This window comes from Cibotium barometz, chromosome 24, assembly GCF_041138505.1.
Source record: "Cibotium barometz isolate CiBa-2024 chromosome 24, ASM4113850v1, whole genome shotgun sequence".
Lineage (NCBI taxonomy): Eukaryota > Viridiplantae > Streptophyta > Polypodiopsida > Cyatheales > Cibotiaceae > Cibotium > Cibotium barometz.
This window is the reverse complement of record NC_141069.1, coordinates 33,359,790-33,386,501: the sequence shown is the minus strand read 5'-3', so window position 1 is coordinate 33,386,501 and position 26,712 is coordinate 33,359,790. Positions and strand designations below refer to the sequence as shown.

Sequence of the window (26,712 nt, the reverse complement as noted above, 5' to 3'; positions counted from 1 at the left end):
TAATGATAAGCCAACAAGCTAAGCTTGTTTAAGGCTTAATGATACCACCTTTTAAGGTGGAAAAAAAACACCCAAGTTTCATGAATACCATGCATGCTCTATGAAACGTGGTTTCATCTCCTTCAAACGAATGATCCGCAATGCTCACTTTTTGATTGTTTTTATAGGCGGCAGGCAGTTTACCTTTTAGAAAGCCTATAGTTTAGAAATTAGGGCTCATATTCCTTCAAAGCTTAAAGGCTTATACTAAAGCCTTTAGATACAAGGTTTTAAATTATAATTTTTTAAGCCTTTAACACACGGCTTATACAAAGCCTTAAAAGGCTTTCTAAAGGCCTTAAATTTAGGTCATTAAACCTTAGTTAAACAAAGGCTTTCAAAGCCTTATTGAAAAAACAAAGGCTTAATCAAAGGCGAATTAAGCTTTAGGTATTAAAAATATATATGCATTTACTTTCCTATATATATATATATCTCACTTTTATAAAAATTGAGCCCCACACTTCTATATAGTCAACACAAGGGAAGGTTTTAATTGTTGATTAATGGGATAGAATATTATATATATAGGAGAAGTATTATCAAAGCTCTTCACTTTATACTTCTCCAACCAAGAAAACAATGCTTCTCGTAAGACCTTACAAGAAATTTAAGAGACCCTTAGTGAGATTTGAAAACCTAAATATGGTTAAAGGTCCCATTAAATATATACTCTTATGACTTTTAATGAACTTAGATCAAATCTTCTTTGAAAACCCTTAGTGATATTTGAAAACCCTAGATATGGGTTAGAGGTCCCATTAAATATATACTCTTATGCTTTTAATGAACTTAGATCATATCTTATTTAAAAGGGTGCGCTTCGTGGATTTTAATACAGTGAGAAAGAGTTTTTAAAAAGACGGGAAAAAAAAAGAGAAAGACCTTTTTTTTTAAACATTTTATAAAGCCTAGACAAAGAGGGTTTATTAAACCCTTAGCCCTAGAGCCGTTTCTATACAGAATTTCGGTAGCTTATATATGTAAGTGTATATTTTCCCCATACAGAATTTTGACAGCTCATACATAGCTGTATATTTTTTCAACTTTACTCTATTAGAGGAAAGGTTTTTCTTTACAGACCTACATAGTCTGGTGGTTTTCTCTTAGAAACCCTATTGAATTTCGTTTACACCGAATTTTAATTGTACTTCAAGACTATTTCCTCACTCCTAGTACTAGTTCCCATGGTTTCACTCACTACGTTAACTTCCTAAATTTACAAGGATTATTTAATTAAATTTAGATTTTACTGGGAGTTTTAAGTGATACGAAGCTATCTAAAAAATGGGTTACTAACCATTTGAGACTCTCGTTTTAACTCTAGTTACTTCAAAAAGATAACTCTTATCTTGTTTGTTTTTATAACATTCTGATGAAACATACTTTATTACTAGAAAAACCATGTTTCCTCTTGTTTGTCAAGCTATTTTGACATGCACTTTTGATCAAGTATACTCATTCAATGAGTCAACATCCCTTATAAGATGCGTAAAACTTTACACTTTTTGTATTTTAACTTTTTCTATCTTGTTTAAATTTTAGATATTGCACTATTCAAGACCAACTCGTTTCTCTAAAGAACGAGCTCGACATGTGTTACCTAATTAACATCAATATTTCCAAGCATCATGTCATTAAGTGTTACAAGAGCCAAATGCAAGGACATGTCACCAAAGTTTGTCCATCAAAGATGAAAAACATGTCATAACAAAGGGCATATTCGATACTAAAGAACTCAAGCAAGAGGGTAATGTAGCCATACACTATCTAAAGGTGATAGTATGTATAAATTCACATTTGCAAACATTTTCATATTTGCTATTGTATTTTCATTGTATTGTACTATTTAGTCTTTTCTAGTTCTAATAGGATTTTGATACAAAGAAATAGTGGACAACAATCACCAATAGTATCCATAATCAACCTAAGATAATAAGAAGACTATAGCATCATCTAACGCTTTGTAAATTGAGACTCTGAGCTAGTTCACAATAGGAAAGAATTGGTTAATTATCAAGTTAAAATAAATTAAAATCCAACGAGGGGTATTTCACTCAAGCCCCCTAGCTGGCACTTCTTTATGCAAGGAAAAATAGTAACACCCTGGTATGGGACACTTAGACTTGTTTCACATGCGTTCACTTAATTGGTTATATTTTATTTTTAAGAAACTCTAATGTGTTGAGATCATGTCTTCCACATTTATCATGAAGCCATTCACTCATCCGATTACACAATGGAGATCAATTGCTTTCCAACAAGGAGGACTGCTACAAAAATTGATTTACCCATGTATGTTGGAAACACACTTTTATTTATTCATTAACGGGGATGCCCGTGCAAATTGTTTTACCAACTAGACATTCAATTATATAGATGGATTTCTAAGCCGGGTGAATTTCCATGTGATTTACCAACATTCTAGTATTTTGTATTGATTTATTGCATTGTCTTATTACTTGTGAATGCATCGCGATTGGTTGATCTAACTTCAACTAAATTTTTCAAACTGACATGTTTTACGTTTGTGAGTTCTAGGTTATGAGATGTGTGAGGATACCGATGGAGGTGTCACATAATGCAAGGTTACCGATTGAGGTGTCACATGGATGTTGGTACGAGGGCGCTGATAGAATGCAATAATGCCAATCGAGGTGTCACATAAATGGCAGATTGAGCAATGGTTTGAAGGTTGTGATCTTAATATTTAATAGAATATTTTGTGATCGTGTGCTAGCACTTAAGTGTATAATTTCTACACTATTTGTACAGCTTGGACATTATTGTAATGTGCATGTGTGTACAAGTTACTTTATTTCATTTATAAGTTTGTATAAATCTTAGAAGGTTTTAGGACTAAGGCTATTTATATGGCAAAGACCCAAATATGGATGTATACTTTATTTTTTGCTCAAAGCCTACATTAAAAATACCCACATCAAGAAGAGAGCCACTCACATTGGGTGGGGAGATTGTACAAAATAATTTTGTCCATGTGTTGATAAGTATTTTTTCGTTCAAATATTGTATTTCCATTCATCTCTTTTCTAAGGCTTGTTTATTATTTTCTTGTCAATTTAATTAAGTAATTTGTGAATATATGAGTTAAGCTTGTACTTGGGAGAAAGATATTCTTACAGCAACAATATTTAATTGAAAACATGCATGTGCACATCCGAACATAGGGAGCATCAAAGTAATACAATGGAAAAGAATATGTACATTTGTATCTTGGAGAAGTTATCCAAAATCAAAGGCTAAAGCCCTTAAGGCTTTTGGTCACTCTAAAATATGTCTAAAGCCTATAGCTATCGGGGAGAGAGAGAGAGAGAGAGAGGGGGGGGGGGAGCGGGGGGATGGACTTTACTTGTATGCACATGAACATTTGCATATGTACATGTGTTTGGCACATGCGTGCATGCAACATCCGCATGTGCACCTATGTTTGTGCTTATGCAAATGTGTGCTTGCCAAGAGGAGGAAGAAGGGTTTCTTTATTGCTATTAGATTTTTAACAAGAAGTTGCTAGTATGGAAGACTTGAGTAAAGTATTGTTTTTGGGTGTATTGCGTATGTACATGTGTTTGGCACATGCGTGCATGCAACGTCCACATGTGCACCTAGGTTTGTGCTTATGCAAATGTGTACTTGCCAAGAGGAGGAAGAAGGCTTTCTTTATTGCTATTAGATTTTTAACAAGAAGTTGCTAGTATGGAAGACTTGAGTACAGTATGGTTTTTGGGTGTAGCTCCCATAAATTGGAAGGACATAAATTGTTGAGAATATTACTCTAGGATGAGACAAGCATGGATTTGGTTTTCTTGTTTGAGTAGGACCAAATAACCTGTGGGCATGGTCAACATTGGGAAAGTGTGAATAAGTGGGTGGACACACTTTTGGCCTTCGATTTTTGATAAGGTCGTGTCTGCAAGTGTAATGGTTGGAGATCATTGATATAAGAGGATTGGCCATGTAGACAAACCTAGGCTAAAAATGATGCAATCAAATAGCATTGTGAATGCTAAATCCAAAGGTAAAGAAAATACCTAGGCTAAAAATGATGCAATCAAATAGCATTGTGAATGCTAAATCCAAAGGTAAAGAAATTGGTATTTTATGGATCATAAAGGCTACAGTACAATAATAATCCTGTGACAAGGAAGTTGAGGATAAGCAACGAAGTCGTATATGATGAGATGCGATCCATCATCCAACTGAGATGTATAGTTGGTTTGCATCAAAGAATGAAGATATTGGGACTGATTTAGATGATGGTGCGGTTGGGTCATGAGGTTGCTTCAACCATATACTTTCAGGGAATCATATGGTTCGTACTGAGATGTGTAGTTGGTTTGCATCCAAGAACGAAGATATTGGGACTGATTTAGATGATGATGGTACGGTTGGGTCATTCAAACCATATACATTCGCGACCAGGGGAATCATCATATGGTTCTTCTAATACATCACGTTGAGCAGGTAGATTGCTCTCTCAACCGAGGGGACTATCTGTGGGGCAAGGAGCCAAGGGAGACTCTCTCTCTCTCTCTCTCTCTCTCTCTCTCTCTCTCTCTCGGCATGCGAAGTCTCCATTAGATCTCTCTCGAACTCTTTAATCCCAACAATGAGGCAGAAGTGGTTTGTAGTGAGAGAGGTGCAGCCCTTGCAAGGAGGCACGGAGGGAGCCAGAGAGTCATTTTTTACCTTGGCCTTGCATACTAATAACCGGCCGGGAAATATAAGAGTTGATGTGAATAGGAAATACACAAATAGATGAACCAAAATTAAGGGTATTTAGCGAAAATGGACTACGCCGCTTCGACTCTTACTTTCAAACCTAACGACTCTCCTCCTATCTATCCTCCTCCTTCACTGTGTCGGCAAGGACCCCCAAAATCTTTCTACAGGAAACAACATACTATAATGCGTATCCCCTCTGTAAATCGATTTCATGTGTTCGCTATTGTTAACAAGATCATTAAGTCACATTTTCCTATACCCAAGTATCGACCATTTAAAGCCTCCAGTATCAAAAACAACGTACAAAAATTGATTTAATTGACATGCACAAAATTTGTATTCGCTGGGTTAATGCTGGTTTGCTTAGGATCCTGACAGTAGTTGCTGAAAATAAAAAGCACCACACAACTAAATTTGGAGTGCTGACAGCAGTTACTGAAAATAAAAAAGCACGCATAACTAAAGTTTACAATACTGCTTGGAGTTTAACCTTCATGCAATTTCTTGATAGAAAAGAAGAGAAGGCGTGGACCAAACAGGAATAAGGGAACTAGAACTAGAAGGCAAGGTCTAACAGGAATTGGACCAGTGTACTGCACCAATTTCCCAATCAGAGGTGGACATACAAGTAGAAATCACCAAAAGCTAAATCCTGAGGTATGTACAAATCAATGCCTGACATCCCAAAAACAAAGACTTGACTTGACTGCCATGGCATGAAAAGAACCACTATTTGCCAAAGTCCCACTATCTAAAGGAAATACCTAGGCCAAAGCAGATGGAGCACTAGGGGGCTTCAATGAGCTCCAGGAAGACTCAATGCGTAAAAGATGCAGCTTTTCAACAAAGTGCTCAAGCATCTGCGCTTCTAAAGAGGGGGCAAAAGCTGTGCATATACTCAACTCTTGAACAGCCTCACCATACATCCTGCAATCAAAGCACCATGTTCAATATAGAACTCAATTGTCAGAAAACCCTCATATTTAAATATAAAAGACTATACCGGCTGTGGTAAAGCAATAAGCCATGATCTCTCCTCAAAACCCAATTGTGAGGTTGCAGAAGAAGCAACCTCTCTGATGCCATGAGAGCAAGTCTGCAAGGAACATTGTTGTCAACACCCTTTGCACATGCTAACTGATATATTAAACATTGGGAACACTAGGTATCATTGTTTGCTAAGTATAATGAGGTCTAAGAAATCGAAACTAAATTGAAATCCCCAAGTTAGTTTCCAACCAATAAAAAGAATTGTGTGAAAGATTGATGGGCTGGAAAGGGAACAAAAAGGGCTTCTATGCTCACATTATAAAGCTCATGGCACGCTTAACCTCCATTAGACAAGCGTAAGACACATGTTAAAGACTGATTAAAAACAGACACACCGGTTTTGAATCTTGACCAGCAGCTGTAGTAGCAGCAAAACCAAGAATTGTTAAAGGTCAGGTTTACACAGTATTTCCTCCCAGTTTGACAAGATTGCATAAAAGAGGCAGAGGTAGCAGCTTCTTGGCATTAGTATATGGATCCTCAAGGGGTTCAACATGTGCTAGAGCTGAGATCAGAAACACCGACCAGCCCTGAAGCAATTCCAGCTAATAGAGCACTAATATTGCCCTTAATCAGCCTCTGTTGACATGAGGGAAAGGGGGACATGAGACCTCTTTAGACGCCAGAGGGAGTATGTAACTATTTGGCCCTCCTAGCTCTATTTCACATAATGAAATCCATGCCCAGACAACAGACAGGTGGAAGAAGACATGGGGACTGGGTCCATAAGGATTGATTAAGCAAAAGCACCATTCTTGGTCAAAAAGCAAGAAAAACCAAAAAGTCAAACAAGGTTGACCACGAGCCAAAGGCACACCATTGGAAAGAGGAGACTAAGCCATACCAAAAAGCTAAAAGCCGCTTTCTCAAAAAGCAACTCTAGGGCCAAAAAGCAAGGCCCTGAAGCCGTAAACGCACAAATCAAGAATGTTGGCTATTATTAATAATATTTAATGAAAAGACAAAAGCAAAGCAAAAGCATTACTTTTTGGCAAAAAGTAAGACTTCCCCAAGTATAAAAGAAGCATGAGCCTCTCTTGAGCATCAAGTTGAAGAAGAACCTCTTCATCGCGTTGCCATCTTCGTTCAAGCGTGGACATTATCTTCTTCTTCATCATCTATGAACCAAATCCTGGTGTTGCTACCCAGATGATTTCAAAGCGCCTCCAGCAATTGCAGTGCCACATCACCATCTTTCTGTGCAACTGTACGGATCCGTACAACTGTAGGGACTGTACGGACCCCCAAAAATTTTTCAAAAACCCTAAAACTGCTCAAAAACCCCTAAAAACTGCATTTTTGGAGGTTTTAATCGCCTAAAAACCATTAAAATAGGTTTTATATGAGTTTTCTTGCCAGAAAGAGCTTCTCTAGGATTTTCATCATCGACGAGGCTATAGGAATTGTGGAGATTATTCATGGGATGAGCGAGTGGATTTAGAGCTTGGACATGGAAGCTTGAACTTGAGCATAGACATGAAGAACTTGGACATAGAGCTTGGATATGAACATGGAACACAGAGCTTAGACATGGAGCTTGGATTGTGGACTGGGATTTGGACTTGGACTTGGACTTGGATTTGGATTCATTGGACTTGGGATCCATTGGATTTGGATATTGGATATGATACTAGCCCGGTGAGAGATACTTGTGGGTCATCCCCGCGGTGTGCTCAGCATCAGAGATCTTGTGTCTCGACATCGACATCGACATCGACATCGAATTGGATATCCTACATCGGCATATCTGTTTGTTTTCTATTCATTGATTGTATTGATCTTGGCCAACATGCCTGTGAATTGTTCCTGAATAAATTCCTAAAAGGGGGTGGTGCTTGTTCCCTGTTCAATGTGTTGTACTGTGCAAGATCCCTATTCCCTTCTCTCTCTCCCCTCTCTCTCTCTATATCTTTATCTCTTGGACACGTGGTTGAGTCTATCACTGCACGCCTCGCTGGGCTTACAGAGTACCAGGTGCCTTGCTCTCCCTACACTCATATCTTTGGCATGTCTACAACATATCTAGGGGACCCCATCATCATACCTCAAGAAGTGAATAGAATCTCATTTAATGATATGTATATGCCATGTTCACTGGGTCAACGAGGCACTTTACAAGGAATCCAACCTATAGGCACAAATCTTGGATAGAAAATTAACTTACCATTACCTTTAAAGCACTGTAGTTCCAGAGCTTACTATTACTTGTCCTGGTGACATTTAGCTTATGTCTCTGGTGTATGTAACTTGGGGTTTTAGACCGTTTTACTAGGTTGAAACAACCATGCTCAGGACAAACATTGAGACCCTTTCAGAACAAGAGGCAGACAGGGGGAAGGGATTGCTTCTAACTATGCACCGCTAACAACGCATTACTTTCAATAATCTAGTCTCAAAAGATAACAAGTATCAAGAGTAGGCAGAGAGTAAGGAGCAGACCAGGGATTGATAGAAGAAAATTTGGGTAACTCGGAAGGGAACAAAAAGGTTGGCAGCATTACAGACAGACAAGGCTCTCAGTTCAGACCCCTACATAGGTCCTGCCATTAAAGCCAATCATTGAAAGAAGGCTGACAGCTAACCAGTGCTGCAGCCACTGGGCTTTATCAATCCCAACTTACCCATCAGCATCAGTTACTCCAGATCCATAAACTGGTGCTCAGACTAACTCAAATCAAAGCTACAATGACTTTACATTTGTTATTATACAACAATACAAGCCAAGAGTCGCATCAGAGTGGTGACACTAAAACTGTCTACCATTCACTGACAAATTATGAACATTAGCAGCCCCAACTTGCAGCAGATCAAAAAGCAAGAGGACAACAGTCTGAAGTTCTGACAAAAAGTTTACCTGAGATGTCTAGGCCTCAACAAAGCTCCAACAGCAAGCTCTGTGTGGTCCATTAGTCTGCCATTTGCATATACAAGCGGATGAAGAGGATCTGTAAGAGCAAATCCTGGTCGAGCCTTACATGCATCCTTCCAATGAAGATTCTACAACACAAAACAGGAGACACAACTGAAATAATTTGCTCACAGGATAGACAAATTCAAGTTAATTCACCTGACAAAGAAATACCTATTCTTAAAATTTAAAACCAAGAAGAAATCGTTTAAAAATGACCTTTCCGATGGTGACTCACTTTCAAGTTTGACAATGCCATTCCAACAATGTCTCTGTTCGAGGCAAACTTCAAGGTGGGGTGTGCACTGGACCCATGTGTTAAGGCTCCTATGTTGCTCTCAAGAAGATGCGACTGGTGCTGAAATGCAAGTAACTCTAAAAACCAACTTTTCCCTCCATCAGAAGGCTCAAAGCACTCCTGAAACAACAAATTAAAACCATGTTGCTCTCAAGAAGATGCGACTGGTGCTGAAATGCAAGTAACTCTAAAAACCAACTTTTCCCTCCATCAGAAGGCTCAAAGCACTCCTGAAACAACAAATTAAAACCATGATCACCAGTTTTACGGGCATATACTGGAGTACACTACAGTTGAAACAACAAAGTGGCAACCCTTCAAATACCTGTAGTTTATCTACAAGTGGCCACATAAGAAGCTCATCACCAACCTCTGCTCCTCGCAGAGTGACACCAAGCCTCCGACAAACCTCCATGTAAATAATGCAAAGAAGTAAACCTATATAGAAATGTCGAAAAAGAGTAAGAAACGCCACTTAGCCTACATTCAGTTTTTGCTCAGACGGAGGCCATAGTCAGATAAAATAATTCTAAGCAGTCTCAAAATTGCAATGCATCCATTCCCTGAGCATGTATGTGTATAAATGCATGCGTGAGAGAGAGAGAGAGAGAGAGAGAGAGAGAGAGAGAGAGAGAGAGAGATTACCACTGCCTGAACCTAGCGTCATAACAAGATGAAGATAATAACTCCTTGTATCCAGATTTGTAACTGCTCTTTTAAATCCCTGAATTTCAAATAGAACAGTGCTGACAGCCTTCAAAACCTCTACAGGTTTGGAATAGCCTCCCTTGGAAGCCAGAATATCTCCAACCTCTCTAGCGAGGAAGTCAAACCTGGCCAACCACATTGGCATGGTTCTACCTGCAATGGGGAACCCATCCACATAAGCTCCACAAGCTTCAGTTTGCAACCCCAGAAAGTTCCTGCCTTCTGTACAAGCTGCAAGTCTATCCTTTTCTCTGTTGAGAGACATAAACGCTTCATCTTCAGCTGAAATCATCAACAATGCCTGCAAAGAGCCGTAGTCTACATGTAGCCATGTTCACCCTTCCCCAGAAACAAGTCTACCTTACCTCTTTTGACAACACGTGCCAGTGATGACAGTAGTATACAGAACTAGCTACTCTAAAAACAGGCAGTGATATAATCCCTAAGTGTGCTTAAGCCTTAGATTGCTTAGAATAGAGTGAGCAGTGCTTTATTTGATTTGAAGGCAGTATGCAAATCTAGCTAATCTAGAAACCATCATGGATGGCAATCTTGGAATCCCTTAGCTTGAGGAGTGCAAACTTGAATCCACACCAACAGAAATGAAAAGTATCGATACCTTTACAGGTGAAATCTCCTGATCTTGTTTCCTAAATGCAACTTCGTCAGAAAATTGTAGTCTGGCTTGCTTTAATACAGCCTGCAGTATGAAGAGCAAGCAATCACTAAACAAAGAACCTTCTAAAACCTTAGACCTGAACACATAAGATGAAGATGAAACAAGGATGGAGAACACAACATATATCTAGAAAAAGTTGAATCGCAGCAGAAGCACCACCTCATTATCAGACACCTTCGAGACAATAGCATTGGCTTGACCAAATTTACAAGAGAATTTATTTTGGTTAAGACAACCCGGTTTGCTGGCTGGTTCTTGTATAATGATCCGAATGAATCGAGACCTAGAAAAATGGAGTGTCATGATGGCATAACGCCCCTACAAAAAACACTTCACATGCTCCATCGAGAAAAAGGTCTGAGGGATGAAAAGACTACCTGAATGTTGACTGCTTTTGTGGTAATGTGGAGAAAAGTAAGGGTTGTTTCCCCAGCAAACAGCTCATAGTCATTGCAGCCAAATCAAATGAACTGTAATAGACAGGAAAGCAAAATGACTTAAGAGAGATGTTGGGTTTGCACCATAAACAGACAGATTGACACAAGATCTCATGAAATCTGCCAAGCTTCCATCATCAACATATTAAACAGGCTTTTTAAAAGACATTGAGTTTGCACCATAAGCCAAGATAAAACAGGAATTTCAGGAAGTGTTAACTGTGAGCAAATTGACACAGGTGTGCAAGAGGAATGTTAATCGCACACCAGCCAACAGATTATCACAGGTGTTCAAGATTAATAGATTAATAGAGGCATTCAAGGGAGATGTTAAATTTGCACCATAATCAAGGAAATTAACACAGGTTATTGAGAGAAATTAACACCATAATCAAGTAAATTAACACAGGTTATTGAGAGATATGTTAATTCTTGCGCCAAAAACTAGCAGATTAACGCAGGTGTTCGAGAGAAATTTTAAGCTAGCACCATAAATCAACAGATTAACACAGGAGTTCAAGAGATTGTTGCCTTGAATCTTCTTGAAGAACAGTCTCAAATGTTGACAGCAAAATGCTTTAACATACCTTGTAAAAGAAGACCAGCAAGCTGAAGACGATATGATGACTGTCCCTTGAAAAGAGAGCAAAGGGACTGCTGTCAAGATCAAAATCCTTTGTTTTCCCTCAGTTTCTATGCCTCTCCTTCAGACCAGAACTTTATGGTTGATCTGATGATCGGTACAAAGAAGGAGGTACCTCTGAAGAGGGCATATAAAGGCACAGGCACAATATCACACCAGGTAGTAGGTATGTCCTTGGGAGGAACAACACTGAAAGTATAAGGGACTGCAGAAAATCCCATTCCCAGAAGTAGAAGGGGATAGCTATTTTCACCTCCCATAAGTGGTGTATAACAAAACAGAGAGGAGAATCTGCTTCTAGGGTTCCTTGCTTAGCACATAATGAGAAGATGTGCCTCTGGTTGTTATCAGGTTCAGTTTTGTTCAAGAAGTCTCCATAAGAAGAGGGATTGCATCATTCAACTGCAGACACAGAAAATCACAGTAACTTCTGTCAGGAGGATGTAGCAGACACCAAGAGAAGGCCTCATTTTCTCTGACGCAGGAAAAATCTAATGCAATGTGATGCATGACAATACAAACGGAAACCTGATTCTCTGTGCGTTGCATCAACATCAAAGGAAAACCTCAATTGCTATGATACCGAGAAAAACTTCACCCGTTGTGATGCAACAGAAAGAAAACATATTACGCCGTGATGCAGCACAACAAAGAAACTAATTTTCTATGCTGTGTCAGAGCCTTCAAGACAAACTAGCTCGCGGAGAGGCAGCACAAAACGTAAGGGAAAACAACATAAAACTTATCTTGGCACAGAAGAATACCTTACCAGAAAACAGGAGAAAACCAATCTTTTTGTGATACAGAAAACAAGAGAAAACCTAATCTGCTGGGATGCAGAGAAAACCTGATGTGCTTTGATGCAGTTGACACGAGACGGGGAACAAAGAAAGCCTAATTTTCTGTGAAGCATCATTCGCAAAAGGAAAGGCACACTCACCAGAGACAAGGTTTTGGGTTATGCCACTGTGATACAACAGAGAAGTCCAGGAGCAAGTAAAACCCCCCAGGTCACGAGAGGAAGCTGACAGAATTAGCACTACATGATTCACAGAGACCACTGCTTTCAGCTATCGCAGAGGCAAGAAGCTCGTTGAACCAATCAACAGGCGAACAATGGAAAAATTGGAGCAAAGACAGCAAGAAGCTGCAGAGAGAGAGAGAGAGAGAGAGAGAGGAAATTTTCAAAGCTCTTCTACAAACGATGGGTAAGGCTATGTCTCGGGCGAGAAATGGGTTCTACGTTCAAATGTGTGGGAGCATTTATACCAGGCCTTCCCTTAAACCACGCTTAATTAACCACGACCCTCATGGGCATAATACGATTACGATGCTCTTGTGTCAGTTTACATTAAAAGGAACTCTAGAAATCTACAACGGGCAAGCAGTTGAGCAAAATAAGGCACCCTTTTATCCCTTATATAAATAACCCAATTATCATTCATGTAGTTGGACAGTAATCGAGCAAAATAAGCCACCCTTTTATCCCTTACATAAATAACCCAACTATCATCCATGTGTTTGGACATTACTCGACCAAAATAAGGCACCCTTTCCTCCCTTACACAAATAACCCCCACCTATCATTCATGTAGTTCAACAGTAATCGAGGAAACTAAGAGCATTTGATGAGCAGTGAACCCATCAATAATGCAACTATCATTCATGTAGTTCAACAATAATCGAGCAAAATTCATGGACAAGCCCCATCAAGCCCATCCATAGCCCCCACCTACACATATAAACCATCATTCTTGTAAGAGCATGAATTCATGGACAAGCCCCATCAAGCCCATCCATAGCCCCCACCTACACATATAAACCATCATTCTTGTAAGAGCATTTGATGAGTAGTGACAAGTGTGCGCATGCTCATGGACAAGCAATCAAGCACATCCGCATTTCACCAACCTAAAGTTGGTTCATTTTCTTAAAGGGAGCCATAGGGCAGCTCCAGAACATCCACGGACACCAGAAGCACCCATTACATTGTCTATGAGAATTATCGTTTGACAAGTGCACTTGTCCAAATATGTTTTCACAAGGGGCACAACAACATACATTGTAAGTAATACATCTCAATAGGCGAAGTGGTTAGACTTACTAGGCAGAGGTCCATTGTTTGAATCTTCTTTAGGCCACTCTATTGTTGTGTATGTTGAGAGTTTAGTTTTACCATAGTGGATAAGTCTTTGCATTCCCACATCCTTAAGTGGGCACAATTGTTGGGTTGACTCAGTGCATGTTAAATAAGTGAAGACAAAAAGCAACCAACATCTCCTCTCCCATGAATCATCTTTTTCTAGAAAGAAAGGGGAGGGGGCTTGTGTATTCCCTTGGCATAGAATTTGTAGCCTTCTAGCTAGAGTTAGTACATCATGGTGGCTTCCACCTTGACAACCCCTAAACTTTTCTGCTACATAAGCTACCACCGCTCTTCACAAGAGTCCACCCAGACTTGATATAAAGAGGGAAAGATCTCTCTCCTATTCCATGTCATGGCAAGCAAGGAAAGCTTTTCTGCTACGTAAGCAACCACCTCTCTTTACAAGAGTCCACCCAAACTTGATATAAAGATACAAGAGGGAAAGATATTGGCTACTTCTCTCCTATAGCATGTCATGGCAAGGAAGGAAAGCTTTTGAAGTTTGATTAGCAAAATAGATTAACCATGTCGAAACAAATATATATGACCACTACGGGACTTTGCCTAGTGCACCATTAATAGACACCATGGTTAAGTATTCTTTGTGAATTTGATACAAGAAGGTAATACTTATTCAAAGACAAAGGTAAGATGTTAAAATAGTGCTAAAATCCCTTGTAGCTTGTGTCTCCCATCTTCTCCAAAGGAGGTTTCATACTACTCACTAGAAGGTTTTTCCTTAGCTTTGCTTTCTCTGGAATCCAAAGGAAAAGAGCTACAATCCTCAATAACCCAAAACAAACTATTCAATAAAAGAGGCCTCTCATTAGGTAGCTTTTGCAAGCCTATGTATATGTGAACCAAGCATGCATTTATTGGCATTGACATTACTTAATAGTAACCTTGCACGCTCCTCCTTTCTTTCAATTTATATGCTCCTCCTTTCTTTCAATTTATATGCTTTACACTACCTTGCTTTTAGTCTATTAAGTTTCAGATCAATTGATGAGATGAACAAAAACAAGCTTAAAAGTTGCATATTAATGAAATTGAATTCTTTTAAGATGTCACACTTCAAGCAAGGGAATCCTTAGTGCAACTATGCAAGTAGAATAAAACAAACCACAATTGTGTGCTATCGTATATTCACCAACTATGCAAGTAGAATAAAACAAACCACAATTGTGTGCTATCGTATATTCACCAAAAACATGGTGTCACACCTTGATGGGATCAACAACCCTAAAGAAACCACATAAGAAGCAAGACAAATAATTTAAGAATCCCTCACTCCATTCATGTGATACCAATCAGCTCATACAAGCTAAATGGATACATCGTCATTGAACTGTTATTCCCATTTAACTAGTTAATATATTTATTTAGCATATAGAATGAGAGGTGTGGCATACTTCAAGTGGGTGGCCGCCTTATCATCCATCCTTGCATCTTTTTACACTTAACCTAGTGGCCTCTTACTTTGGACCAACTAGCACTCCATAATGTTTTCCTTCCACCATTGCTAACAAGTGATCTATTTTCTTTTCACAAGAAGAGCATCTTAATATGGCTTTCTCTCCTTTACATTGCATGTTATTACCATTTTAGCATCCAAAAATTCACCTCACAAAATCAAGAGCAATGCATTAAAAATGTAGGAGTGGGGTTTAGCATAGATAAAAGGATATCTTGATTGATCCATATCGATACTGGACTATTAAAGTAAAATATTTTGTAGTTTTGGCTATATTCTTTGCAAATATGTGAAAACTTTCAATAATTTTATAATAGTTTTGTGGTTGTCAAAATATTTTGAAGATTTTGATTGTAAACTATTTTTTAGTTAGTTGGGAAAATAGACCAGAGATATTGGCTTCCATATCAAGCCTTGTACAATTTACCACCACGGGTCTTGGAAAAATAGGCTCAAAAATATGGGCTTCCATATCAGGCCTTGTACAATCTACCACGAGACATGCAATGTGGAAGTTTCATATTAAAAAATATTTTTCTTTGCATGTTATTAATTTTTCACATCTAAAAGTTCACCTCACACAATCAAGAGAAATGCATCAATTCGTGTGGTTTAAACATTATGGCATGCTCAAGACACATTAAGAGGGTAGCAAATTTGATGCTTGTCCTTAGAGATTATGTGATGCTATTACAAACATAGGTCCATGATTAAATGTAACAACTAACTTTTTGAGCATACACATAAATATCCTTAACTCATTAGATGTCATAATATTATCAATCCTTTCTTTTTGCATCTAGCATGATGCTACATTCTTGCAACTAATTTATTTTCTTCAACATAAACCAAATTATATGGGATAAAACATTGTGAATTGAATTTTGTGATATTTTTAAGAATGTTTATGTTGTTAACTTGTGAGAGGTATTTTTATTTTTGATCATAAGGAATAATTTGATTCACATATCTAAAACATATACCAATAAGAAATAAGTCACCAATCTAAATAAGAGTAAAGCTATAACCAAATTTGCTTTAGATAAACTTCCTTGTTCTCACAAATTACTAGACATGATGCAAAACTTTTGTGTTACACATATCTCTATGTGTAAAGTGGTTTATGATAGCTTTGAATTCTTTACAAACATAAGTCAAGTTTAAGAAAAACCATTTCCATGTGAATCTCGTTCCCTAGACGTTGATAAGATCTCTGTATGTAGTAGCATGTTGAAGTGGTGTAGCATTCAACAATGAGGTTCAAATGAAAAAGGGCTTACTATATATACCTAGGCACTCGAGAAGAAGGGTGTAAACAATGAAGGAGGGTGTGGTAAATGATGAAATGCTTTGAGGAGTTGAAAACAACGATGAGTGTGGTAAACAATGAAATGCTTCGAGAAGTTGAAAATAGGCATAAATCCAAAGATTCCCACAAATAGGTGAACCTTCTGAACTGCTCGTTGGATTCATAGGCAGACAAGAGATAACCCAATGAACTCAAACATCTTGGTAGCCAATATTTAAGCATCTCCATTTCTTTTATGGTAATGAAACCTCTTAGGGATGAAAAAGAAAGAGCTTGCCACTAGGTTATCTCAAGGTCAATTTCCATGACAAAGCTTATCGATGTATAAAAACTATGCTTATAACTTATGTGTCCATGGGATTTAAGCTTCTTCCAAAATTTTCTCCCGTGTGGAACCATCAAGAAACTAGAAAAATACCAAATCTCACAAAACATGAGAGCGAGTATCTCACACTCTATGTTGTGTTTGTAATAGTTGTAAATTTTTATAAATTCTAAACTTGTTTTATTAATGTAAAAGTAAGTATCTTTTTTGACTCATGAGATATCTTCCTACTCTTAGGGTTGGCTCATGCTTTTAAAAATGTGATACGTGGTAGCAAGTTTTGCAAGTTACAAGAACCTCTCTCCCCCCCCCCTTCCCCTTGTTTTTTTCAACATGATGTGTTACATGAGAACTCTATAGGCGCTCTTAAACACCAAGAAGCCAAAGTTAATTTTCTTTTCTTATACTATGTGTTTATATCCTTAGTTTCTTAGCTATAAATCCCTTCTTTTCTTATATGTGTGTTTCTATCCTTCGATTTGGGTTAAATGCATGTGAGTGCATGGAAGTAGGGTCATTGAAATCTACAAGGCATAGGACCTTGGACTTTAAATTGAGGGATGCTAGCTTTCTTGTCGTGTTTTATTTTCCTTTTTGAAAAGTTTGCATTATCATAGGAAACTTATCAAGAGATATTTCACCCATACAAGTAGCGGAGTTCAAAAAAACATGGTGATAGAGGTCTTAGCAATGATGAGAGGAAGCTCTTATGCACACGATTTTTGTTGATACATTTATATGTTGACTCTATGCTCACTCCATGACCCAATGAGGCGCTCCTCAAGTTTTCAAGGGTACTTTTTTCTTAATAAAGTGTGTGTGCTTCCTTTTCTATACACTAAATTTACAACTGTGGAGTTCAAAAGTGAATCTAAACACATCATTTTCCACTCTTATGTAGATTAATTAGAAACACTTGATTGCTGAGAAAAGAATAAGCCCTAATTAAAGGGATGGAATTTTATAACCAAAAAAGAAGAAGGAAAAACACTCGAAACTATTAGTTAAAAGTGTGTAGTGCTTGTGGTAGCTCACTGTATGCGCTCTTATAGAATGAAAGACTATCTACCTGGCTCATCCTCCATCACAAAGCATTATGAGGAAACAAGCTAAGAATATGGGTATTTTCTATGGGATGTGTGCAGGGTGGGTGGAGGACATTCATCAGTTATCACATGCCCAAAAAATAGAGATGTATGGAATCTGATGCATGAAATGTGCATGAATACAAGCTTGATAAGAAGAAAATTTTGTAGGGAGACATGTATTGTTTGTGCCTATGCATAACTACAAGCTTGATTAGAGAAAAATTTGATGGAAGATATCTATGGTTGTCCCTCAAACTTTTTGATGAAAGATATCTATGGTTTGGAGAAAATTTTAACGGAAGATATTTATGGTTTGCCATACTCCTTATGGAATAATGTACTCAAACTCGATGCTCTATGGGAAATCTAGAAAGGTCACAATAAAAAACTATTTTCTAATTAAAAAATACAATCCAAATTTTATATTTGGAGTGGAATTTACTAAACAGGATAACTTTCTAAGTCAATAATGAATGTGCCTCAATCAAGGTGTGTGAACAGGTAACTAGGAAGACTCATGCTTCATTGACTTTGATTAAGCCGACAATGGCACGATCAACTAAAGGTTGCATAGCTCATTAACTACTCAAAAGTGTAATGCTCTTGACACTGAAATAAAGTCTCGCTATTGTGAATTACGAAAGTACATTAATTTCTATTTACAAAAAGCTCTTAAATAGAAAAATGTTGGATCTTTCTTAAAGTTTTGTTTATGGATTCATCCCCACTCTTAACTTGATCAATTTTGATTATAATCTTCTACATTATGAGTGGAGTATGATGATGTGAATGTTGCTTTAGTTAAAACAATCCATGGGTACCTTCACTTAGATCAATAGGTGCTGAATTGACCCAATCTAGATGCTTTTTACTATTAAATAGCTCCTCTGACAACTTACAATATTGCTAAAACTATAGTAAACTTTATGTCTTTGATTAAAATCATGTTTTAAAGTCCCCAAAATTATCCTCGTACTTTTAGACAAGAGGTCCTCCATTGCCATAAGGTTTTAGGGTTTGTGTCTTTGTGAGAAAATTTATGTTTTATGTGAGGAGTTAATTGAGAGGTTGAGAGATTCTTTGGGTTGGTGAGAGAAGAGAGGCGAGATATATAGGTTTTAAATATGACAAATGAGGAGTTGCAATTTAGAGATGCAAGTCTTACACTAACGAAGAAACTAGACAAAGGTAATTACATAATGAAGTTATATTTGGAGTCGATGAACTTATGGGACCTAACCAATGGTGGAGATGATGTAGAACCAAGACCCTTAAGAGTTTCAGACACCTCGCAAACATAAGAGCAAGTGTCTACTATGATGGCTAAGCGGCTCTCTCAAGAAATGGCAATTGAAGAATAAAAAGGCAATTCATCTTATAACTATGAATCTTGCTTTTTCAATTATTCCACATATTGAGGATTATGCAATAGCCATGGAGCTATGGGATGCTTGTAAGTGCATCTTTATAGTTATAGTACATCATTATGGGCTGAGTCTACACTGTGAACAAAGGCACCAACTATGACCCTTTCTTTTTCAATTATTCTACCATTTAATAATTATGAAACAACCAAGGAGATATGGGATGCTTTAGAAAATTTTTATGCAAGTGCATCTTTATAGTACATCTTTATGGGCCGAGTCTATAGCTGTGGACGAAGGCACTACCAACTATGACCACTACGCGGTCATGTCATAGTTGCCCCGTGTATATACATGCTACATAGATACACGGCCCCATCCCCTTCTCCACATAGTTCATTAGTCATCCATTGTGAGTTTACTCCCTAGCTTCTAATAACATATAGCCTCCATCTTAGCACTTTTAGATTACCATCAAAGCTCCCTTCATAATAGGAGCACATGGGTGTGGGTATTTGGCATCTATTGTATCACTTTGGTAACTCCTTCTTGTGAGTGTTCTCTTGTATATATAGCACGTTGTATTCTCTTACATATACTTCATCAAGCACAAATCGAAAGCATTGGATTCTGTTTTGGTTCAGAATGAAACAAATTTGAGAGTAAAGTGTTTGAGGAGGGATGGTGGTAGTGAGTATCTATCACTTGAGTTTGATGCTTATTTGTGAGAGCATGGCATATATTGAAAATTGACTACAAGGTATACACCACAAATGAATGAGGTTGGCCGAAAGAAAAAATAGACATATTACAAATACAGTTAGATCCATGATTAATGTGATGAATATGCCTAAGTTCTATTAGGTTGAGGCATGGCATATGTTGTGTTTCTAATCAATTGATCTACTCATATGCTTGGAGATGCAACACCAAAAGAGATGTACACGGATGTGAGCAACTTGAAGATATGTTGTGTATCTTATGTACATGTACCTGAAGAGGTGAGGTTGAAGCTACAAGACAAAGCTATGAAAGGAATATTCATTGGTGTGAATGAGGAGAGAAAAGCCCTCCAAACATATAATCTCATGCAAAAGAAGCTATATATATGCCCAGATGTGAGGTTTGATGAAGGATTAGCATGGTATGTAAGACAAGTATAAACTAGCAAGGTCAAGCTATGGTGAAAGCATGCTTGAAGAGTATGTGAATGATGTGGTACAACTATACTACAGAGATGTAAAACATGATGCAAATGATGTATTTGATGTGGCCAAGCATGGGAAAGTTCATGTTTTTGACGGTACAAGAAAACAAGCAAGATAAACCTCAGGAAAGGCTAAAAAATAGGGTAATTTTAAGAGCTTAGAGGGTAGTTTTGGAGGGAGGTTTCTACATGTTCTTGAGGTCAAATCGAGTCAAATGAAAGCCATTAGGGCAACTTCAGATGATGCTCTAGCAATCCATGAGGTTCAGTCCATGAGGGGAGCTTTGGATTTTGCACAACAATCAGCCCAAAACCAACAAATGTCAATGCTAGGTAAAAACAGGGACATATGTTCACATATACATACATTACTTGTTGGGGTACATCAAGATGACGTAGATGTATTTGGGGATCCACATAAATTTCAAAACATGACAAAGAGGTCCATTTATGCACCGGCGTAACCACCCTCAAGAGATAGTAATGTAAGGAGTCTCCCCCATCAAAATGTGGTAGGAATGGAATGCAAACACATATAGAAGATGTGGAAAGTGTAGAGATGCCTCAGAATGTGAGTTTACCAAGGGAGTCACCATACTTGCAGAGGAGTACATGGATCAAGTATCTGGTAGAGTGGCTTACATATGAGAACTATGCCAATCATCACTACATGTATATGGCAAAGGTGAATGAATGCATTGAACCAAGGTGTTTTTGAAGTTCAAACAAGAGTAAGGAGTGGCAAATAGCTATACAAGAAGAAATGGATGTATTGTACAAAAAGCTGCATAGGATGCAAGTGGATACATCTCATCAAACATAATGTAGATGGAAGCATAAGTCATTTCAAAGCTAGATTGCTAAGGGATATACACAAACATATGGCATATACTATGATGAGACGTTTGCTCCAGTAGCTAAGATGGTTATAATACGCAATGTGGTTTGGAATCTACACAAGTTGGATGTCAAGAATGTTTTCTTGAATTGATACTTGTAAGAAGAACTGTATATAGTTCATCCATAGGGTTTTATGGATATTTCAAAGGATAGTTCAAAGAAGACGCGTCTATGTAAGTTGAGGAAATCACTATATGGATTAAAATAAGCTCCAAGGGCTTGGTTTGAGTGATTGGCTATGTATATGCAACAAATAGGGCTTCATATCAACCCCATCAATCACTCTTTGTTTGTTACAGAAGTGAACGAGAAGTGAATGGGACTCTTATCTCATAGTCATCTATGTAAAAGATCTCATAGTAGTGACCAAGAATAATGTAAGAGAAATAGAAATATTGAATGAGTACAAGGTATTTGCTTATTAAGCATTGTGTGACATTTCATGGATGTTGTCTTTACTTGATAGTTTTGTTTTTGAAGTGGAGAAACCAATACATGTGTTTTGTGATAATGTTATCTTGATTCAGTTGGCTAACAATCTGGTATTTCATGCAGGAACTAAACATGTGGAAGTATAGTATCATTATGTATGGGAGAAAGTATTCGCAAAAGAAATTTACATCAATACACATGATTAGATTACATATCTTATGAAAAAAACATTAAGCAGGGAGAAACATGAAAGATTCATATTTGAACTTGTAGTTAAAGACATGAACTTCCTTCTAAGAGGGAGTGTTGGAAAAGTAGAAGCAATTTCATGGACATATGCATACCAACAATGCCTATTATGATGACAAGACTCATTGAGTAACCTTTAAGAGGGGAATAATTAAAATATTTGTAATAGAACGTTAGGTAGACCTTAGAGTAAGTCTATAGAATAAAACAAGGTGATTTAGGGGGCCAAAATACATGCATAGTGGCCAGCCAAAGTTTATGGGCAAAGAAGTAGTAAATGATTTAAAAAATAAGAGAAAATAGAGAGAAAAAGAGAAGAAGCAGGTGTCGAGTTTATAGGAGACTAGAGATAGCAAAGAATCAGAGATTTGGAGTGTGAAAAATAGCATAGCAATCATCGTCTCGTAATATGCTATAAGTAAAAAAGATCAATTTGGGTTTAAAATTTGTGTTTCCTACACTTTCTCTCTCTACAGGTTGTGTTTTCTCTCTCTATTGCAAATTTCAACGTTTTTTTTACTAATTTCGCTTATTTGTGTTATCATTACTAATCACTCATATCAACTATGGAAAGTATCTTATATATGTTTAGAGATTAATTCTCGTAATTCTATCAATTTTGAGTGATTTTTTCTCTTTCTTAGGAGTCTACAGACATTGTTTTTCTCAACCGATCAAGGCTTGTGAGAGTGTGGGTTTGCTACAAATTCTTTTCAAGTCTATATGCTGAGAAGAAGGAAATAAGGTAGCCTCAATGAAAGTACGGTGCTCCTTTTTATGACTCAGAAAGAGAGCTCTCTTCTCTCTCTCTCTCTCTCTCTAAGAGCACACACTCTCTCTCAGATAGGAGAGCACTCTCTCTCTCTCTCTCTCTCTCTCTCTCTCTCTCTCTCTCTCTCTCTCTCTCTCTCTCTCTCTCTCTCTCTCTCTCTCCTCGGAGAGCACACACACTCTCTCTCTCTCTCTCAGAGGAGAGTGCTCTCTTTTTGCTCTCTCTCTCTCTCTCAGAGGAAAGAGAGCACACACTCTCTCTCTCTCTCTCTCTCTCTCTCAGAGGAAAGAGAGTTCTCTTTCCTCTGAGAGAGGAAAGAGAGAGCACACACTCTCTCTCTCTCTCTCTCTCTCTCTCAGAGGAAAGAGAGTTCTCTTTCCTCTGAGAGAGAGGAAAGAGAGTTCTCTTTCCTCTGAGAGAGAGAGAGAGAGAGATAGAGAGAGAGAGAGAGAGTGCTCTCCTCTTTGAGAGAGAGTGTGTGCTCTCTGAGAGAGAGTGTGTGTGTGTGTGTGCTCTGAGAGAGAGAGAGAGAGAGAGAGAGTGCTCTCCTCTCTAAGAGAGAGAGTGTGTGTGCTCTCCTCTGAAAAAGAGAGAGAGAGAGAGAGAGAGAGAGAGAGAGAGAGAGAGAGAGAGAGAGAGAGAGAGACTAAGTTAAGATATGGGTACAGGTAACATGAAACAAGGGGTCTGTACAAGTGCAAGTGAGGTTGTTGCTTCTAGAGGTGATGATTGTTGGGCCTTGGGTGCACCACTTTACATTCGGGAGATGGTCTTAGGTTTCCACCAACCTAAAGTTTAATGTTGTATAATAATTGTTTGTAGCTCTTAATTATTTACAACGTAAATGATTCCCTATGAAATTCAACTTAAATGGCCCAAATATATGTTTTTCAATGTTTTCTAAATTAAGATCATTGTGCCTTAGTGAGGGTTGATAGAAAAGGAACAAAGAGATGCTAATATATATTATGTATTTTGTTTATGGCTTACCTAGGGGGCTCACGCTTAAGAAAACCTTCATATTAATTGCATGAGAGTAGTAAAAAATAAGTATGTATACATGGTTTTTAAGAATATACCTATATGTAAACATTTGTTTAAATATAAATATTTCACATACCTACTGTAAGTTGAATATATAGTGGTAAACAAATAGGACACATTTTATAAATCTAAACATTGCACATGGACCTTAAATGGGCTCCTATGATATCATGCATCTATACAAGATAAAGGAGAGGTGAAGCCCCTCCACATGGCCAAATGAGAGGGATAAAAGTTAAAAAGGAGAAAGGAGAGAGAAGGCAGGGCAATAGTGCATTTTGAATCTTTGGAACTGGGAGGTTATTAATAAGTGTGCAAGACAAAAATTTATGGGCTCGAAAGGTTATTGACAACTATGCAAGACAAAAAAAATTAATAAAAGCATATCTTTTCAATGATATGAATATATTTATGGTTTAGAGAATTGTGCAAGGGCATTTAAAAAAAATTTAAAACGTGTAACTGTCCCTTCTCTCTCTTGCACAAGTTTTACGCCCGTCTTCTCTCTCACACATGGGGCTCTTTGTCTCTTAGAGCTCCTCCTTCTTTGTCCTACATAGGTTTTGTGCCATTCCTTCCCTCTCTTAGAGCCTATCAAGCTTCTCTAACTCTCTCTCTGGTAGATGCAAATAGGTAATCAAGCTCGCCTCTCCTAGCATAGAGGTTGAAGGTAACAGTAGGAGAAGTAGAGGTTGAACGCATGATGAGGAGAGGGCGGTGGGAGGAGAAACTCTCTCTCTCTCTCTCTCTCTTGATCGATCGATCAATATTTGTGAGAGGTGTAGGCCAGGGAGGAGCAGGTTGTGGAGCAGCATGCATTGGAGGAGGACGAGGAGGCGGTGGAGGGAGGAGGAATGGGATAGAAGAGTAGTAGGAGGAGGAGGATAACAGGCCAGGCAAGAGGAGAGGAGGACGAGTAGGTGCTGAGGGAGGAGGAGAGGAGGGAGGAGGAGGGAGGAGAAGTGGGTGGTTAGGAGGAGGAGCTGATGGGTGAGGGAGGATCACGTGGTGGTGGGGGGTGGTCGGCTGAGAGGAGGAATGATTGTAGGTAGCTAGACGGCGAAGGTAAGAGGAAACGATGGAGATGGCATAAGGGGGAGGAGCAGTGGGGGGCTGGGGAGGGAGAAGAAGAGGGTGAAAACACTAGGGGGCTACTTGGTTGAGATGGTTGGAGGTAGGAGGAGAGGGCAAAGACAACATGGAGGAGGAGAGGGTAGGGGAGAGCGGGAGTGGACTAGAGGTAGGAGGAGAGAGCAAAGACGGGCGTGGAGGGGGCATTGGGGGTTGCAGGGAGGAGGAGAGGGCTGGGGGAAGAGGATTGGGCTAAAGGAAAGGATTGGAGGCGGGATGGTAGGGAGGAAGAGAGGGCTGGAAGGAGAAGAGGGGTAGAGGCACACGATTGGAGGGGTAGGGAGAAGGAGGAGAGGGTTGGAGGGGTAGGGCTGAAGGGAAGGGGATAGGGAGTAGGAAAGTCTTATAGGGAGGGAGGAGGAGAGGGATGGAGAGGTGATCAAGGAAAAAAACACATTAGAAAAAAAATCATAGAAAAAAAAGCATTTAAAAAAGAAAAAATTAATAGGAAAATAAAACCTTAGGAAAAAAAATTAAATGAATAGGAGAGGGGAATGAAATTTAATTAATATGAATAGGAGAGGGGCCATAGCAACACGCGGCTCCAATACTAGGTGTCAAAGCCATCTCCCCTTCCATATATATATATATATATATATATATATATATATATATATATATATATACATATACATACATACATACATACATATATGTATATATTTATAAATGTAAGTAAACACACACACACACACCGTATACACATACACACATATTTTTTTAATTTAATTTAACTTATATTTATATTTTATTAAAATCTACTTTTATTCTCTCTCTCTCTCTCTCTCTCTCTCTCTCTCTCTCTCTCTCTCTCTCTCTCTGTGTATCTCATACACACACCCACACCCACCCGTACATGCATTAATGCAAACGCACACTCTCCCCCCACACACATTCTTCACACATCTTTGTCAAAGTATTTACGCTTCTTCCCAAACCTTATACTATATAACTTTCTACCCAATGTGCATCTCTCTCTCTCTCTCTCTCTCTCTCTCTCTCTCTCTCTCTCTCTTTGTGTATTTCTGCCTCTACTTTTTTGGGAAACTCAATTATATATACCACTGTTTACTACTCAAAGATACACATGGGAAATGGCTTCTCCCTCACACACACACACACACACACACACACATGTTTTTGAGAGAGGTGGGCAGCATGGGTGTGAGACCCCGCCTCCTCTATAGTGCCCCCTTCGAGGGCACTAGCGGTGGAAGCAGCGTCAGCCTCTTGCGCGGGGCAGGGATCCACACTCGGGGCCTCGCCCACCACGGATATCTGGACAAGAGACTAGCCCGACGGTTCCTCCGAAACCGACCTCGGAAAAACTTCCCTCGCCCAGAAGGCACGGGTGATTCCACCAAGAAAATCATCTAGCGGGAGAATTGATCTAACGACTCAAAGTCTTAACTAACCAAACTGATCCGCCCGAACCCGAAAGTCACATGGTCAGATCAAGGAAGAGACTTGCACTTGGTCCATAGAATCACCGCTTTTTTTCCTCCTTTAGCGAGGCACAGTCCTCCCACAGAACAAGGGCCTTCCTACGACTTATTCTAAACTAACGTAACTTAATCGTAACTATTTGTATCGCAGGAATCCCCCGATCCAACCCATGGGTTAGCCAACTGCCCATCAACCACTGTATTGGTGAGATTCCTTTATAAAAATTTGGTTATATTTTGCCCGAGTACCGAGGAAAAGAGTTCCCAAGCCCCCTAGCCAACGCTTCAAGCAAAATTCAAGGTAGTCATACCACTTACGAG

At 38.6% G+C, this 26,712-nt stretch overlaps 1 pseudogene across 1 annotated transcript; it reads right to left on the bottom strand.

Moving 5' to 3' along the window:
* Nucleotides 1-5,403: 5,403 nt before the first annotated feature.
* LOC147625209 (uncharacterized) lies at nt 5,404-12,743 on the bottom strand (annotated as a pseudogene). The gene is made up of 11 exons (XR_015268937.1): nt 12,446-12,743; nt 11,450-11,907; nt 10,803-10,895; nt 10,585-10,708; nt 10,366-10,446; nt 9,684-10,047; nt 9,364-9,476; nt 8,979-9,268; nt 8,687-8,829; nt 5,786-5,878; nt 5,404-5,709 (listed from the first exon to the last, which is right to left on the bottom strand). The product of XR_015268937.1 is annotated as an uncharacterized LOC147625209 (transcript).
* Between the last annotated feature and the right edge of the window lie 13,969 nt (nt 12,744-26,712).